Source organism: Camellia sinensis, chromosome 13 (assembly GCF_055761805.1).
Source record: "Camellia sinensis isolate YWXY chromosome 13, ASM5576180v1, whole genome shotgun sequence".
Taxonomy (NCBI): Eukaryota; Viridiplantae; Streptophyta; class Magnoliopsida; order Ericales; family Theaceae; genus Camellia; species Camellia sinensis.
The window spans coordinates 12,171,880-12,192,272 of record NC_138973.1 but is presented as its reverse complement, the minus strand read 5'-3'; the positions used below and the strand labels follow the sequence as shown (position 1 = coordinate 12,192,272).

Below are 20,393 nucleotides of genomic sequence, written 5' to 3'. Positions count from 1 at the left end.
TTTTTGGATAAACTAAGGCCTCGTTTGGCATGTGTCTGTTTTAACCTAAAAGCTAAAAGTTGCTAAAAAAATCAAAAAGTCTATAACCTATACAAAAAAGTCAAAGATTCTCTTTTCTCTCTACTTTTTGAACATTTTTTCGTAAAAAACTAAAAAATCATTCCAAATATATTAGTTTTTTTTACCTCAAATTTTAGCCAAAAAGTCAAAAAATTACTAAAATAGCATGTTCCCAAACGAGGCCTAAGAATGATTCTACTTATACCACTAATTTACCTTTTTATACCCTTTATCTCATTACACCACTAGAAAAAAAATGTGATTCTCATTATACCTATTATATTACCAAAATTAACTCGAAAGTAAGACTCTTCAAAATCCTTTCATCTCTTTACACCAATAGTTTTTTGAGCAAAAATAAAGGAATAGAGAAGGACGCAGCAAGGGGGAAGAGAAAGATAGTGAAATGTTTGTTCGGTCACACAATGCTAATTAAACAATTTACATTCCTTCGGTGTTATGATGCCCAAAAAAATAGATTTTTCCAGCGTTTTGTTACTATACATTTATAGAATCACTCTTTTCCAAACAATGATTTTTAAATTTATGCAAGGCCTGTTCGGTAATACAATGCTAATGAATTTGAATTAATCCAATGTCATGTTACAGGACAAACTATTTTTTCCAGCAATATGTTGTCATTTGATTGGATGACAATAAAAAATTAATTCGGGGCCACTTGTGAAGTGCATGTTCGGTGATATGTTGCTATACAAATTAGATTACTCTAGTATCATGTTGCCAAACTATAATCATGATGCATGTTCGGTGATTTACTTTTTCCTTCAACCATCCATAAATCAAACACACATCCATAAAATCATACATAAAAAGTATCCATAGAAATATTCATAAAAAATCAAGTGTACGAACATCCATAAAAGCATTCATAAAATCTGTCATTGTTTGTATTCATCAATCAAACATGTTATCACAATTCCTCTATATCGATAGTTTCGGTAGCTACTACATTAAGGTTGAGAAGCGTACGGAATTGATGAATACAGGTAGTATATGCTTTCTTCTATCCACTAGCACACGGGTGATGAAAACGAATCCAATTATTTACTATCGGAGGTGTTAGATGACCAGGTTGCAGATAAACCTATAACAAACATCAATAAGTAAAATTACAAAATAAGACATGGTAATGATCTAAGTAAGCTCAGCAGTTTATACTTGCACGAAATGGTTTTCATTTACAAATCCTATGTAGATATCTCTTCGATCAGGTGTTGCAATCGGTACTAATCTAGGCGGTAGAAACGTCAAGCACTGTTGCATGGATAAATGATGAAGAACTACTCGGTAGTATGATACTATCAAATGGCCCATGTCGGGCATAGTCATCCAATGATTAAATCTAGGGCCAAGTTTGAAGTAGGATAAGATAGAGGTAAGATCATCAATACTTTCCTGTGAACCAAATAATTACACATAGTGCACTACATTCGAATGCAGCTCAAGTGTAAGTTTTGGTTTTTTGCCATTATCTCCTGTATTTGATGTCTTTATAATAATGACAAATCCAATTTTATTTTCAATGTCAAAAGCCCATTTAATTAATGCTTGACGACTACTAAAAATTTAAAGATAATAAATACATTTATACGTCAAATTATTAATAAAATCAATACAAATTAAAAATAAGAAAAAATCGTATTCATAAAAAACTTTACAAATCCACTAATAATGCAATACTTGCATTGTTGCAATGAGTAGATGCATAATCCTTCCAAGAAAAAAAATAAAAAGCAATATAAAAAAAATGAAACTGGAAATACATGGTTATGAGTAGCCAAATAAATTTAAAAAATTCGGTCTTAGGTTACCGAAAATGTATCTTTTATTTGGCAGTTGATTACCAGACATATATTTTTTGTTCGGCAATGTGCTGCTGGACTATTTTATTTTGTTTGATTTCGAAACATCGAACAATAGTTGAAGAACAGTTTAAAAAAAGAAACAAAAACCTACCAAATAAATAAAGAAAACTCACCTAAACTGTAATAACCCCGATCCACAATTAGCCACTAATCAGTAATTAAGGATGTTAATGAGAGGATTAAAATAAATTATGGTTTATTATGTAATTTGCACAATAGTTGGCTTTCTATCTATTACTTGTAGAAATATCTGTTTGGAATTCCGCTTTAATATGTAAATTGAAAGCCTTATCGGCACTCGAAACCGAAATTGATTACATCAATGTGTTATTTGGAATTTTTAGAACACTATGGCAAATTTTATTAAAGATCGGTCCAGAACGATTAATTAAGTTGTGTTTGGTTGGACCAATGTTCTAAGTGTTGTATTATTTAGCATTTCAACTATAAGTGGGCTTTAGACTCATTCTTGAACTCATATATGTTTTCTTTGAGTAGAAAATTCTGAGACTACATTTTAGAGGGAGAGAGAGTTCACCTTCAGAGAGAGTGTGTGTAGAAATTGAAGAGAATTGAAGGCTTTGGCTTGAACTCATCAAGATTGTGCAAGGATTTAGTTAATTCAAGACTATAGGTATGAATTCAACCCCTAATTTATGAATCTAAGTCATCAACATGAAGATTATGAGTTTAAATGTGGACATTGAGCTTAGAATAAGGATTTGAGTTACAATTCATACATACATGCCCATGTAGGTGTTAATTTACCATGTTAATTTTGTATTTTACCAATTGTGTTGAATATGGAGGTTGAATGGTACATGCATGCATATTTCATCAAGTTTTGTAAGTCAATCCCATGTTTTTGAAGTCTTGAAAGAGAATTTAGAAGAGAAATCCACATGCATGCATGAATATATGGAGTTTTGGCATGTTAAGTTTGATTTTGAGCATCTAAGTTATATTAGTAAGTTATTTGGTACTTGCATGTTAGAATTGCCATGTTAATCACTTAAGTTCATGTTTTGCAAGAGAATTTCCTACATGCATGGAGTTTATGAGCTTAAATTGCTAGTTTCATGAGTTTTGAAGAAAAGAGTTGGAAAGATTTTGCATGCATGTTTTGCTTCTTGAAGTTCAAGATGAATTGTAAGCTTTTGGCAAACTCTTGGGCCATGACTTTATGAATTGATCATTAATTCTTCATATTTTACAAGTTTACTATGTTATCTCAAGTTTTGGGGCCCAAGAGATGTGTTTTGGAAGGTTGAATTCGAGTTTTGAGCTTGGTAATCAAATTTGGAAATTCCAGAATTTGCATCTACGCTCGAGCGTGGGAGTTCACGCTCGAGCGACCACTCTGAGTACGTGCACTTCTGCTCGAGCGACCTAAAGTCCGCTCGAGGGTGAATTGCAAGCTCCCAGAAGTTTCATGTCTTTGCAGACCGCTCGTGTGAGGGAATCTGAGCTCGAGCGACACCTCTCATATTTGTATGTCCGCTCGAACGGGGACCTTATTTTTAGAAAATTTGACTAAGTGTTCCAATTCATGTTTTGGCATCCTCATTGCATCTTAGGTATTCCTAAGACCTAATTAAGCTTTGATAATGAGGTTATGAATTAGAAACACACTAAGGAATGAATGTACTAAGTCAAGGAATTGCAAGTGTGTGTGTGTGTTTAAGCATTGTGATAAGAAAGAACAAGAACCAACGTAATGAAAGCTAAACCATGTTGGCTATATGAATGTGTCATGATAAGACATGCTTGTGTTATGTATTTTGTGGTTGTAGGTCAAGACTCGAGGATTGATTGACTGCTTACTGGAATCACTGTGAATAACGTTATCGTAAAGATGCATTCATATGAATTATGTTCCAAATGAAATGTGATAAGCTATGATTTCTGAGATGATATCTGTTTATGTGAACGAACATCCCAAGTTTGAAATCTATTATGGCATCCATAGATAGTCCCAAGTCATAAGGGACGGCATGAAAATGCAGGTCCATGACATACAAGTTTACGAAATCTCGTTAGCCACTTCATTGTGGTGATTTGTGTTTAATCGGTATCCGGAACCGATTACTCTAGTCGGAAGACGTTCTGTGATGTGTTCTATGGGATGTACCATTATTATGTTCTAATATGAGGATGATTATGCTATGATCTATTTTCCGCTTATGATATGTTCGGATTTCGTTCACTAACCCCTTTACCTTAATGTTATTCACTGGGCTTTAACTCACTGTTTGTATATATATATATATGTTTAGGTGAGCATTCTAGAGCTCGAGTCTGAAGGCTTTTGCCTGGATCTGTGTTTCGTTGTCAACCAACCATTGTGCCTCATGTGGAGGTTCCTGAAGCGTCCTATGTATAAGTTCTGTGGTTTCTGTTTATATAAGACTTTATTTGATATCGTTGGTTGTACTTAAAATACTGCAATGTGTGTGGGTATAATGTATGGTTGACTACCGGTTATGTATATAAAGTTTTAAATATTCTGTTTCATATAAGTCAGCACAGCTCATTGGACAACTATATTTATGTATTTGCTTCCACTAGCCCCTTAATCTGGTTAATCTGTTCAGAGGCCTTCGGTAATCCAAGGATTACTGGCCGGTTATGATGCTAAACCTATAGGGGCGGGTTTGGGTCGTGACATAAACCAACCTTTAGACAAGGCTTCTACTCAATCAGAAACTGATACAACTGATAATGAAATTAATCAATTAGCTCAACAATTTCAATCTTCTAATCTTAATAAACTCCACTATCCTAAACCTCAACCTACTACTCTTACTAAAAATTGGTATTCTCGATCTACTCCACCTGACCTCCAATATGAAGAAACTAATCTTTCTAATCAATTTTCTGTATCTGCTAAAAAATTATACGAATGTAATATTGATGGTCTTAGTGAAGATCAAATACTTCAAAAATTAAATCACTTATCTATGGTTGCAAATAGTTATCTTACTAACTACCCTGATTACTCTCAAACTGAAATTACTTCTTTAATTACCTCTGGTTTTACCAGTATGCTCAAATCTTGGTGGGAAAAATACCTTACTGAAGATCAAAGAGAATCAATCTTACATGCTAATCAAAAAGATGAAAATGATTTACCAATCTTTGATGAAACTATTGGCTTTCAATTAAATCAATCGGTTAGTAATTCCTCTTCTGATAATCCTAATACTTCATCTAATTACAATTCACCTAGTGAAGATTCTGATAATAATATCGAATTAGGATATAATGATGTTTGTTGTAAACCTGTTAAACAAATTACTGTTCTTACTAAACAAAATCAAGAAGAAACTGCTCTTATTGAATTAATTAGCAAACTTGAAAATTCTGAATTAAAAAAGAAATATACTGATAAATTAAAATTTTTGTTAATCAATACTAATCATAAACCTAAGTTTGATAAGCCTATTATTAGTCTATCTAAAACCTTAGAAAGATTTAAAAATAAACACAAAGAAGTTACCTTACAAGACTTACAACAAGAAATTAATCAGATTAAACAAACCATTAAAGATTTACAAAATAAAGATCAACATTTAGAAGATGAAATTATTACATTAAAACTTAATAAAAATTTAGATAATTTCCAAACCAATAATGTTTCTCCTAATGAATCTGAACATGAATCCGATGAACCTACTAACCTTGATAATCTTTTATTTGATAATCGATCACATCAATCTCAATCTCATAATCATGAAGATAATAGATTAAATCTCCTTAATAAAATCCATATTCAAAAATGGTATTCTAAAATTAAAATAATTATTAATAATTTTGAATTAAATGTTATCGCTTTAATTGATACTGGTGCCGGTCTTAATTGTATTCAAGAAGGATTACTCCCTACTAAATATTATGAAAAATGTCGTGAAAAATTAACCTCTGCTAATGGTAGCAAAATGCATATTAAATATAAAATACCTAAAGTTCATATATGTCAAAATAATGTTTGCTTTAAAACTTCCTTTGTTTTGGTTAAAAATATGACTGATAAAGTTATTTTAGGAACATCATTTATATTTTTACTATATCCATTTACCACCTCTAAGGAAGGAATAACTACTCATGTTTTAGGTCAACCTGTTACTTTTAAATTCTTATCTCCTCCTGAAATATTGGAATTAAATCAATTAAAATATTGTTCTATTTCTCAAACGATTAATCGATTAACTCGTCATTTAAGATATCTTAAAGAAGAAATTAATTATAAAAGAATTGATCAACAATTAACTAATCCAGTTATTATTTCTCAAATTAATGAATTTAAATTTAAATTAGAAACTACTGTTTGTTCTACTTTACCTACTGCATTTTGGCATAGGAAAAAACATGTAGTCACATTACTATATATTAAGAATTTTCATGAAAGTCAAATTCCTACTAAATCTAGACCTATTCAAATGAATTATGAATTACTTGAAATGTGTAAAAAAAAAATCAATGAACTATTAAAAAATCGAATAATTAGTCCAAGTAAATCACCTTGGTCATGTCCTGCTTTTTATGTGAATAAAAATGCTGAATTAGAACAAGGTATCCCTCGCTTAGTCATCAATTATAAACCATTAAATAAAGTTTTAGAATGGATTCGATATCCTATTCCTAATAAAAAAGATTTGATTAAAAGACTTAGTCAAGCTGTTATTTTTAGTAAATTTGATTTAAAAAGTGATTTTTGACAAATACAAATTCATCCTAAAGATAGATATAAAACTGCTTTTGCTACACCTTTTGGTCATTATGAATTGAATGTCATGCTATTTGGGTTAAAAAATACTCCTAGTGAATTTCAAAATATAATGAATGATATTTTCAATCCATTTAGTCATTTTTCCATAGTTTATATAGATGATATTCGTATTTTTTCAAAATCAATTAGTGAACAGTGGAAACATCTTACTGCATTCTTTTATATCATTAAGAGTCATGGTCTAGTCATTTCTGCTCCTAAGATTAAATTATTTCAAACCAAATTCAGATTTTTAGGTTATGATATTCACCAGAATACTATTTTACCTATTAGTCGTTCCATTGAATTTGCGTCTAAATTTCCTGATGAAATCTTAGATAAAACTCAGCTACAACGTTTTTTAGGATCACTGAATTATATTGCTGAATTTTACAAAGATCTTAGGAAAACTTGTCAACCTCTGTTTGATCGGTTAAAAGACAATCATTCTCCTTGGTCTTCTACTCATACTGCTATTGTTAAACAGGTTAAACAATCTGTCAAATCTCTTCCTTGTCTTGGTATTCTTACTAAAAATTCATTTAAAATTATTCAAACTGATGCCTCTGATATTGGTTATGGTGGCATCCTTCTCCAGAAAATTACTCCTCAATCATCTAAACAAATTGTTCGTTATCATTTTGGTGTCTGGAATAAAGCACAAAAGAATTGTAACGCTCTCAAATAAACACATAAATCATACATTCTTGACATGCTTAGACATAAGAGAATAAAGCATAATTACATATCATCAGAGTATTCATTACAAAGTGTATTACATGTTGACAACAAAAGTAAATGCCCTATGGATTTATAACTTTCCAAGCCAACACTTGGTTACAAAAAGAGTGAGTACTAACTCAAAACAGATAATAAGCCCTTGGCTTGATGTACATGTAATACAAAAAGGTAATCACAAAAGATGTCCCAGCCACTAAGCCTCTCAAGCTACGTCCTTGGAGGTGGCATGCTACCTGTACTTGAAAATGATGTCCCATATAGGGTAAGTCAACGCCAGTAGAGATATGCTAAATATAATATGAGCAATAACTAAAACATTAGCATTTGATAAATGTTTAACTCACATAAATCAATTCATAATCCATTTCAATTACATGATAATTGTGTCCATGTTTCATTCCATGTTTCATTCCATTTTCCATTTCTTATCCAATTTCTCAATTCATAACTATGACTCAAAACCTGGCCAACCAATTTAAATGAGATTACATCTCATATCAACAGTACTTCCATTTCAATTGAGATAACAACTCAAATTAAACACTTCATACTTCACATTAGATACACATAATTGTTGTATCGATCTCAAATAAAACACTTTCGTACTTCATATATGATACACAGATTTGCTGTATCAATACTTCAATAGATACACATATTTGCTATATCGGTGGAGTCCATCCCCCTATCTCTTCCCCAACAATATCCGGTTTAGGAGTCCATCCCCTATCTTCCCCTAAACCGTGGAGTACATCCTCTATCTTCTCTCACACCACACAATGTATATAAACACATATCATATACATAATCAATCAATACATAAATTTGATGTATTAATCCAACCGTCATATTCGATGACATATTCAATTGATTAGTTTCGGTTTGCCTAATCATCATGCATTGTCTACAACAATCAAGACTATCCTCCACCGATAGCCCAAAACAATTATTTCTAAACAGAAAATAATTACATCAACAGATAATTTATCAACAATTTCAAAGGTGAGTGATTAATAAATCTAACTCCACCATTCCATCTCATATTATGCCAATTTCATTAATTCCAACTTAATTGCATAATTCCATAATTTCCCAAATTAATTACATGAATTAATTTGTCATAACAATTTAGGGCTTTTTCTCCCTTTTCTCAATATTGACCCAAAGGCTGGAAATAATTTCAATAACATCAATACTATCATTTTAAGACCTAAAATACACATTTATGAGTCAAAATAACAAAACCCCTCTTTATTCATTTGAAACCCTAACACCCAAAATCACCCAACTTCAACATTAAATCAAAATGACTAAACACTTATGTCAAAGATCATAAAAATGAGTAGTTATCCCTACCTCAAGAGATGGAACTCAAAGGAAGAAGATGAAGAAATCCCAAAGTTCTCCAAATCAAGAAATTTTCGGATTGATAGGAAGCCCACACTAAGCTCTACACTTTTTGTAAAGGCTCAAGGGTAGGGGATCACTCTAACTAGATCAATTCCTAGAGAGAAGGTATTTTCTAGAGAGAGAAGCTCTCAAAAGAGGATTTAGAAAAGTAAGAGAGAGAAAGGAAATGTGAAAAGTGATTCAAAATCACCCAGCTGCCATCTGATAAATGACTAGTCTGCTCGAGCGGAGAATAGGACGCTTGAGCATCAAACACAAAAAAAATTGAACCTGCTCGAGGGCAAAAATGCCCGCTCGAGCGCTAAGACACAACTACAAAACACACCCGCTTGAACGCAAAAGAAAAGCCGCTCGAGCGTAGATTACACTCCTCCAGTACTTTTATAGACATTGAACACCCGCTCGAGCGCCAAGAGGCCCGCTCGAGCGCGACCCGCTCGAGCGTATGGAAATCCGCTCGAGCGTGAAAAACGCACCTGCAGAAGTTTTGCAGAGGCACAAAATGTTGAAAGTGTGTAAACTCCGCTTGAGCGCAAAGGGACCCGCTCGAGCAGACCACCAAAAATCTGGGCAACAAGGAATGGGACTAAAGCTCAACCAACCTGTTCGAAACACGCCCAATACATCCTAAAACTCAAATATATGGAATTAAAGGATGACAACAAGACATATACAATAACCAACTCAACGGAACCTAAGTCCGGATACAACAATCGAAGAAGGGAGAACCAGGATCGCTATAAGAATTATAGTACTATTAAATAAGAAATTTTATCTACTGTTTTATCTATTAGTAAATTTCAAGATGATATTTATAGCGATCCCGATTTTCCCTCCATTGATTATTGTGTTCTGGACTTAGGTTCCGTGGAGTTGGTATTGTTTTTATCTTGCTTCCATCCTTTAATTCCATATGTTTGAGTTTTAGGATATGTTGGGCAGGTTTGTAACAGGTTGGTTGTGATTGGGAACAAATGGTTGCTGCCCAGATTTTGGTGTCTTCGCTCGAGCGAAGCTTTTGTCGTTCGAGAGAGCTCTTTGTTTTAGTTCCTTCGCTCGAGCCAGGGTTCCTTCGCTCGAACGAGAATTGAGATTTGTGTCTGGTGGCTCGAGCGAGAAGTCTTGGGCTCGAGCATGCGTCTGCATCTGGTTCTGAACCTGAGAGTTGCATTTCTTGGCTCGAGCGAGCTTTCCTTCGCTCGAGCAAGTGAGCTGTATGTTTTGGGTTTCTTCGCTCGAGCGAGCATTCTGTCGCTCAAGTGTGCTTCTAGCTTGCAGACCTGAAGCTTCGAATTGTTGGCTCGAGCGAGACTTTCTACACTCGAGCGAGGATTCTTTGTGTCTGGTCGCTTGAGTGACCACTCCTTCGCTCGAGCGAGCATCATATATATCAGCACACAGTAGCAGCTTCTTCTTCACTTTTTGGATACACTTTTCATCTCAAACCCTAGATTCGGCTCTCTCTCTCTCTACATATATCTTCTCACTAGGGTTTCATCTATTTTTAGTGATCTTCTACCCTAGTCTCTTTGTAAAAAAGATAGAGGGTCGCGAGGGCTTCTCTTTAATCTGAAAAATTATGGATTTGGAGCACTTTAGGTTTTCACCATCTTCTCCTTTGGGCTTCTAATTTCGAGGTAGGGATATCCTACTCCATCTTATGAGTTTTGTCATAAATTTTAGTCATTTTGATTAAGTGGTGTTGTTTGTGAGAGGGGAGATTTGCACCTGACTGTACGGCCGAACTGAGATAACGTCAGACGTGACGGGCCGCGTAGCGCCGAGCTAATCTCTGTTGACAAGGCCAGCGGCTTGCCTTGCACGGTCGGAAATATTGACCGGTCAGGCACCAACTGGCATAGCCGAGCTGCGTCTTGAACGTATTGGACAGAGCTTGGGTTAGCGGATGCTGACCGGGCTAAAAGGTAGCCCGAGCTAGTCCGTGGGCGCGATCAAGGCCGGTACACCTTGGATCGGTCAGTCGATATAAGGTGGCTTCGTGTGACCAAGATTGAAAGTAGACCGGTTGGAGGCCGGCATGCCTCGCAACCGGATGGTCATGATGAACCGACCAATGATAGTTCGGCCGAGGTGGGCAGGCTTTCGCCTGATTCCAAGTTATAGGTCGGCGACGCATAGCTCGGTTATGAGCATGTAATAGCAACTCTCCACAAGTGACAGGCCGGTCGTGGTACTCCGGTTAAGTATGCCATCTGGGCCAATGGCGTGAAGGAGAGGACATCCGCTCCACGCACGCCTCAATACCGTTGGGCAGTTCTGTGTGTACTGGAGGGAGGACTAAGCCTTTACACGCGTAAGGTGGAGAGAGGCGAGCACTGCCACCTATCCAGGGAAGGACAGCAGAGGTAGTGCACGCACAATCTTGAGGCTGCATGGCCAGCCTAGAAATATGGAGGAAGAGGGACGTTGGAGGTAAGCGAATTCATCCTATCAAAAACTCTCTCTCTGATAGCCTTCTTCTTTAGCTAGTGGTCTGACTTGATCGTCGGAGGGTCTTTCCGGCACACCACCGCCGGGCAGCTCACCATTTTTGTGTTGCAGAGATAGACGCCGTCACAAGAAGCTTGACGACCAAGGAGTACGGAGAACAGAGGATATTTCGCCCCCATACAGTTTGGTAATTTTGAAAAAAGTTAGGGTTGATGTGTAATTTATAAAAGAGGGGTTTTGTGTTTTACAAACTCCATGTATATGTTAGACCTTGGAAAATGGTACCATTGTTGTTGAAAGAAAGAAATTGAATGGTGTAGTTAGATTAATTTATCACTTACCTATGAAAATGTTGAGATTATATCTGTTTGATGCAATTATTATCTGTTTAGAAATAACTACTTTGGGCTATCGATAGAGGATAGTCATGATTGTTATAGACACTGTATGTTAATTAGGGAAAACTGAAACTAATCAAACGGGTTATGTCATTGAACATGACAGTTGGATTAATACAGCAAATTTGTGTATTGATTGATTATTGCATTTGACAAGTGTTTTAATATATTGTATGTGCATATTGTTTGGGAGGAGATAAGGGATGTACTCCATGGTTTGACAGGAGATAGGGGATGGACTCTCAAACCTGTTTTGGGAGGAGATAGGGGATGGACTCTATTGATATAGCAAATATGTGTATCTCTTGAAGTATGGAAGTGTTTAATATGAGTTGTTATCTCATTTGAAATGGAAGTGTTTTAATATGAGCTTTAGTCTTATTTGAATTGTTGATATTGGAAGCATTTTTATATGAGCTGTTGCCTTATGAAAACTGTTTGGCCAGGTTCTGAGCCATGTTTGTACAAATGGAAAATTGGATAAGTAAAGGAAAGTGGGATGTCACATGGACTTGATTGTCATGGAACTGTATTGTGATATAACTTGGTTTATAAGTGTTAACCATCTATCAAATGTTATTGTTTTAGTCATTGCTCATGATTGGTTTAGTATATCTCTACTCGGCTGTGGCTCACCCTATATGGGACATCATTTTCAAGTACAGGTGATATGCCACCTCCAAGGGTGTAGCTTGGGAGGTTGTAAAAGCTGAAGGCTTCCTTTTTGTGATTACTTTGTGTATTTCATGTAAATCAAGCCAAGGGCTTATTTGTATTTTGAGTTAGTACTCTCTTTTTGTAATCAAGTGTTGGCTTGGAAAGTTGTAAGCCCGTAGGGCATTTACTTTTGATGTCAACATGTAATACTTTTGTAATGAATACTCTGATAAATAGAATTATGCTTTATTCTCTTCAGTTTATGGATGTCTTGAATCTATGATTTATGGGTTTATTTTGAGGGCGTGATAATATTTTAAATAAAAAAATTTTACTTCGTGTTGATTGCAAATCTGCTAAATATGTTTTAGAAAAAGATGTTCAAAATCTTGCTAGTAAGCAAATTTTTGCCCGATGGCAATCTATATTAAGTATTTTTGATTTTGACATTGAATATATTCTTGGTTGTCAAATCAACCCATTTACCTACTAAAAGAGCCCAGTACATACAATTTCATCGGATTAAAGCTCAGAAACAACAACTTGCTCATTATATTAATTGTTTACATGAACATACTGATCAATTAGATATCCTCAGTGAATGCTAATTTATCTCCTCTATTTCACAGATGTCTCGCCTACGGCCTCCTTCCAAAGCCTTGGTCCCATCTAGTCAACCGTTTGTTCCTCCTCCATTGGAGTTAGTCACCAAATACCATCCTGCTGAATTGGTTAACCGTTACCAAATTCTTGGTAACATTCCTAAACCTAGTTATACATCTGCTCTGGCTACTGATCATTTTGCTTCATCTAGTCAAGCAGTTACTCCATACCCTCATAATCCTATTAAATCACCCCGATCTAATTATGTTAAATCCACCACTACTAATCTCTTTTTCAAAGAACCTAGTCACCCAAAGAGTCATACTGTTCATGATCTGGTTAAATATTATTTCCCTCCTAGATGGCATTTTATTCCTCTCCATCCAGAAAAAATAATTACTTTCTACAAAGACATCTTGTTCAACCATCAGTCAATTGTGATTAAACTCATTTATGATCGCACTTACACAAGTAAAATTGTGTACCATTCACTTTATATTCACAACTTTGTTTCTCTAGTTGATTGGGGTTCTCCTTATCAACTACGAGATCTGCCTGGTCATTCAATTCAATACAATTACTATGATTACATTAATGCTTGTCCTCTTGTATCAAAATGAGTCAAACAGTCACTCTTGGTTTTTTCAATTTGATCAAAAGTTCAAATCCGAGTTACCTACCTGGTTTCTGCGTGGTGGACTCAGTATGGCGCCATTTTAGAAATTTTTCCGTCAGTCATTATGGATCAAGTCAACTATTTCTCCACTGTTTTCTCATTTACTCCACAGCAAAGGAAATTCCCTCCATTGCTTATTTTTACTTTATGTTTTAATTATTTTTCCTTTTTCAAATTCTGATTTTGTTTTTGTAACAAAACAAGAATCTGTTGTTTTATTTTTTTTTATATACTGTTTTGATTTTTGTAATGAAACAGTCTCTCTCATTTCTTTAATTCTTTCTTTGAATACATTGAATATTGTCCAATACGACCGGCCCAGCCTCCTCCACCGCCGCCTTCACCCCAGCGAAGTCTCGCACGTCGGTGTTAAAGACGGTGACATTGATTCCAATGGAGAGATGGATCGATTGCTTCACTTCCTCGAGCCTGTCGCGGTTATGAGCGATGATGGAGACACGAGTGCCCTCCGCGGCAGCCTGGCAAACCATGGTAAAGCCAATACCGCTCAATCCGCTAGTGATGAACACGTGGTGGCCTTTGATTGGGATTCTAATGGGTTTGGGCGGATGATGAAATAGAGGAAGACGAGGAGAAAAAGAGGGAATAGAAGGATGAGAAAAAAGAAATTTAGGTTTGAGTCCACTATTGATGAGAGCTTCGATGAGAGGTCTCTCTCTCTCTCTTTCTCTCTCTCTCTCTCAAACAAACGAATGTTTGTTAGGACTGAGCGAGGATGAGAGTGTGCCTTTAATTTGATGATTTTAGCTAAATTATAAATATACCTAATTTTGTGTGAAATACAATTTTCTCTTATATTTTTAAAAATTATATTTTGTTTATTGAAATTTTTAATTTCGTAATAAATAATTATTTTTATTAATAAATTATTAAATTAATTAATAATTTTAATAATGTTAAAATTTTATTTTAATTAATAATTTAAACATAAGAAAGTATTTAAGATTTTTTTAATTAATTCTATTAAATAAAAATTTGTAACGAGAAATATTTATAATTTTTAAAATTATAACAAAAAATTCATAATTTAAGAAGTTTATTCTGATAATTTTTAAATGTTTTTATTTTTTTTTTGGGATAGACGCCTCAGTGTCTAACTTGTCTTTCAAAATGACAAGAATTTTATAGATCATTTCAAAACCTCCTAGTATTTTAAAACTTATTTCTTTTATTATAATACCCTCATATGTGTGTATGTGTGTGTGTGTGTGTCAACTTGTAATCACTCTTTCTCATCTCAATCTCTCTTCTCTCTGTCTCGCACTTATCACTATTCTCTTCATGAGTGCCATTGCTGCTCTCCATCAACACCACCGCCACTCACCATAGAACTATTTCTCTATCGTCTTCATCACCACCATCATTTGTTGTATCCACAACTTCAAATTTGAGATCATTCACAATTATTATCACCGAAAAATGACGATTTGTGACGGTTCGCAAACCTCAAATTTGAGATCCTTCACTTTCTCTCTCTATCTCTCTCTTTGGTTTTGATGGCTCATGCTCTCTCTCATCTCTCTCTCTCTCTTCTTCGTCTTTTTCTTCTTTTCTTGATCATCTATTTTCAAACTTTGTCTCTCTATCTCTCTTTCTTCTTCTCATGATGCTCTGTTCTTTTAACAATAAAATTTTACTTTGATTCATGACACAAAACTCTTCTGTAAAGCCATCATCGTAGCTTGTTCCAGAGTAAAATTTTACTTTGAATTATAAGAATTTTTACTCTGATTGAGAGTAAAATTTACTCTGTAACTAAAAAAGAAAAGAAAAAGAGAGAGTAAAATTTTACTCTAAATCATAGTAAAATTTACTATAATTCAAAGTAAAATTTTGCTGTCATTAAGCAAATCAGTATGTTGTTAACTAGAGTAAAATTTTACTGTTATGAAAACAGAGTACATATTAAATGAACGAATCAGAGTCAAATTTTACTTTTAGATTTACGAACAAACAAACAAAAAAAACTCTCAATTTTTCATTGCAATATCTCAATTTCTTATTTTTCTGCCAAATCTAAGTGTTTTATTTTATTTCATTTTATATTTATTTTTTTATTTTTATCTCTGATATGAAGTTATTGATCTCAAATATGAGTTTGTAGGTATCAAATCTGAGATGGTGATGGTTTAACGGTAAAAATGGTGGTTGCCGGCCGATGGTGAGGATGAGCGACGCTGATAGACGATGAAGATGGTGGAGACGATGAATAACCATCGAGTTGGTGGAGAGAGAGAGAGAGAGAGAGAGAGAGAGAGTGTGTGTGTGTGTGTGTGTTGTAAAAGAAATGTCTTTGTAGACCGCCCCGAACTCGTTCCGCGCGTGAGGGCGCGAATTGGGTTCATAGCTACTATAGTTCGGACTCCTGTCACGGTTTTGAATCTAATCTCACAAAGTGCAATGTAAGACTGATAAATCACCAAAGAGTCCAAATCCGACAATTGGTTTTGAAAAATCAATTTTGCATCAAAAAGCACCATACATGGACTACTTTGCCAGATTTCAGAGTCGCCACCTAAATATTTTGTTTTGAGAAATTTAGGAAACCCTGTGTAAACACCCCATTTTGGACCGACCTTAAGACTCAAACGTCATCGATTGAGCGCTCGGTGATGGTGCATGTTGTGCTCGTTTCGAGTTTCTGGAGTTTTGGCCGAGAGCCTTGCCTCTGGGCCTCTGAACTCTTTGTGCTTTGGCTCGGTTTGTGGATCGAACTTTGTTTCTCTTCCCGGAGGGAGGGAGAGGTCTTGTAGACCATCTCTTTGTGGTCGTAGGCCACTTTTCCCGTTTGGAGACTAGTTTTCGGTTTTTGGAGCCTTCGGCCGCGCGCCTTGTCTCGGGACCGCTTAATGTTCTCCGTTTGGCGTGGTTTTTGAACCACACCTTGTTGCCTCTACCTAGAGGGACACTGTGGTCCGGGAGACCACTTTTGTGGTCGCATACCACTTTTGGTGCTCGTCAGCTAGTTTTTGGGGCTTTCGGCTGCGTGCTTTGCCTCCCAATCTCTCGTCTTGCATCCGCTTTGGTTTGTTTTTGGTACAAACCTTGTTCTCCTTGTTTGGAAGGTGGTACAAGGGTGGGAGACCACTTTTTCTCCTTGGAGACCACTTTTCCTTCTGCCAGCCAGTTTTCTGGTCAGATAACTGGCTTTCTTGGTCTTTGGGCCATCTTTTCTGGTCGGCCACCATATCATCACCTTACATTCAGTGTGTTGACCACTCCCACCCATGGCCGACCAGTTTTTGTTATAGGAGACCACTTGAAGTGGTCGGCCGACCACTTTAAGTAGCAGGCCGACCACTTCAAGTGGTCGGCTGCTTTTTGGCACCTTTTTGGAGATATTTTCCTCTAGCTATGCCAGCTGAAGGGCACTAGAGCCATCCTCCATACACGTGTATGGAGGGATTGGTTTGAGCCTTAGCTTCTTGGAGAAGGTTTGCCTTTTGTTCTCTATAAGAGGGAGGCTCCTCCTCCCTCCTCTAGGGTCAGAAAATTTGTGGTTTTGAGATATAGATATAGCTTTGTCTCTATATTGCTCTTGTTCTTCATTTTGTGCCTTAAAAGTGTAGTTTTGTCTCACTTTTGTACACAAACACACACTCAAACACCATACTCTTGGAGCTGAGGTCCCTTGAGGTTGTTTTTGAAGCTTTTGGACTGGTTTTGGTTGGAAAAAGCTGCTGGAGTTTTGGTTTTGAAGGTGGTCTTCAAGGGTGAGCCTTTAACCTTTTAAACCCCCATTCTTGCTTAAGCTTTTGAACCTATTTTTATGCTGTTTTGAGCTTAACTTCCTACTGCAAAAAGTTCTGCATTTTTGTGCTTAAGATCTTTGTTTAAGGTCAATTTTGTGTTGAGGGTTGTTTACCCCCTCTTAGGCCTTGTTTGGCCTTGCTTTTGTGCCTTCTTTTTAAGCCTTTGGGACCACCTTGTTTTGACCTTCTCACCACTGAAACTCAAAGGAATTTCAATGGTGGGAAGGGTGTTTTGAGGTCCCAAATAGGAGAGGGTCATCCCCTCTCCTTGTGTCTTCAATACTTGCTTTGAATGCCTCATGTGTGAGCATGTTTGTTAAGCTTGTGTTAGCTTGTTCTTAGCATGTATTTCTAGTTATTTTGCTGTGGCATGCCACTGTTTTGACTTGGTTTTGTCACTCCATGCATGCACAATACACTTGTAGAGTAAATCACACAAACTAGTCTTGTATGCTTCATGAAATAGCATGTCATTCTAGCTTGTCTCGTTTCCATTTCAGTATGTTTTTGGTGTTGTTTTTCCATGTCATACCTCTGTTAGGGTTTGGTTTGGTCACCTCTTGCATGCTCCATGCACTTGTAGTGCAATTCCATGAAATAGCCTAACATGCATCATGTTGTAACATGTCATTCTCGCATGCTTTTGGCTTAACTTCAAGAAGTTTTTGTCCATGTTTTAACATGCTTTAGCTCTGATTTTGGTTGTTTTGGTCATGCATGCCCTGCTTTGTATAGCTATAGTACATTCTAGCTTGTTAGCTTTGTGTGTCACGTCCACTAGCATGCTTTACTTGGACTATTTGAATGATTTGGCATCATTTATTATATGATTTCAGTCCATGTTTCATGCTCATGCACTTGCATTTTTCACTCATTCAATGCGTTGGAGGGTTTGACTCTTTATGTCTTAACATGAACCATTGCGTATGCCTTCATGCCTAAGCTTGCGAGCTGTCATTTCAGTGTTTATTTGGGGTTATTTTGCCATGATATAACTATGATTTTTGTTACTTAAGTCATTCCATGCTTGGTCTTAATAGGTGTAGTGTAATCCACCTTATTTGCCTTGTATGCATTATGCCTTATGCCCTTCATGCTAACTTGTTTAGGCTTCCTTCCATGCATGTTTTAGTATTATTTTGACATGTTCTAGGACTATTTTAGGTTGCCTTTGCCATATCCTTCATGCTTTGAATAGCTGTAGTACAATTGGCCTTCCTAGCTTTGTGTTTTGATGATTCATGCATGCTATCTTTGAGCTATTTAGATGATTTAGCATCATTTAATACTTCATTTCAGAGCATGTAGCATTGCCATGTTCCCACTTCATTCACCCTTTGAGTGCCTCTAAGGGTTGTGCATTTGTTGCCTTGTTTTGGCTTAGCTTGTATGCTTGCATGCCTAGGTCTTTGAGTCCCTATCTCAGCATGTTTAGGTCCTTGTTTAGACCTATTTGACCTCTGTCCATGGTTGGTTCATGCATTTGTGCCATATATTGCATGCCCCCTTTGTCCTCTTTGTTAGCTTTAATGCTTTAAGGACCTTTGCATGCCATACTTGTGTTGTTTGAATGATTTGGCATCATTTCTTACCTTATTTCAGTGCACTTAGTGTTGTTACACTTCCACATTGGTCACTCCTTGAGCACTCTTGAGAGTTGTGCTCTTAGGTCTCTTTGATGGGCCATTGCATTGTACATGCTTATGTGTGTTTTTGTGCCTTAATTTCATCACCAATGGCCACTGATTTGGGCATGGCTGAGGTCTGTCCATTTTGGTTTAAGTCCATTGAGCATGTTTTATTGTATGCTTACATTACATCGCATTGTGTATACCATGTTCATCGTATTGTGTATGCCTTATACCTTGCATTATGTATGCCTAGGTTACATCATTGCATTGTGCATGCTAATTGATATTTGCATTGTATATGCTAGTTGTTGTATTGTGCATTATGCATGTCACGCCCTCAAAATAAACCCATAATATCATACATTCAAGATACAGGAAAGAGATATTATATTACAATCATCAGAGTATTCTTACAAAATGTATTACATATAGACAATAAAAGTAATCGCCCTATGGGCTTACAACTTCCCAAGACAGCACTTGGTTGCAAAAAGAGAGTGCAAACTCTATACAAAGAAAGCCCTTGGCATCCCTTGGCTTGATATACATGTAATACACAAAAAAGTTAAATAACAACAAATAAAGAGTCTTCAACTCCCAGAACCTCTCAAGCTATGTCCTTGGAGGTGGCACAACACCTGAACCTGAAAATGATGTTCCATATAGGGTGAGCTACAGCCCAATAGAAATATACTAAACCAAGTATAAGTAATGACTAAAACAACAGCATTTGATAGATGGTTAACACTTAAACATTATATCACAATACAGTTCCATGACAGTCATGCCCATGTTACAAATTATTTTCCACTTCTCATTCGACTCTAAGTTTGAAAACAGGACTCAGAACTTGGCCAAACAATTTAATGAGATTATAACTCATCACTAAAATACTTTCAAAATTCATGATGGATACACATTTTGGTGCTGTATCAATAACACATAAAATCACTTACATACTTCACAATTGATACACATTGTAGTGTTGTACCAATAAAACAAGAACACTTCCATACTTCACAAATGATACACATTTTGGTGCTATATCAATATATCATAGAAACACTTCTATACTTCACAAGTGATACACATTGTAGTGCTGTATCAATATCAAACAAAAATCCGGTTTAGAGGTCCATCCCCCATCTTCCAATAATCAGTGGAGTACATTCCCTATCTCCTCCCACACACAAAACAATGTATACAAGCAATTATCATATACTAGTTCAATCAATCAATACAAAATTTGATGTATTATACTAACCGCTATATTCGATAGCATACCCAATTGATTAGTTCTAGTTTGCCTAATCATCATGCATTGTCTACAACAATCAAG

The 20,393-nt window shown here is 35.8% G+C and overlaps 1 protein-coding gene across 2 annotated transcripts in view; it reads right to left on the bottom strand.

The window, feature by feature from the left end:
* Positions 1-20,393, bottom strand: part of LOC114302348 (UDP-N-acetylglucosamine transporter UGNT1) — a 199,705-nt gene that overhangs the window by 122,618 nt on the left and 56,694 nt on the right. The gene's annotated exons all lie outside the window — the stretch shown is intronic.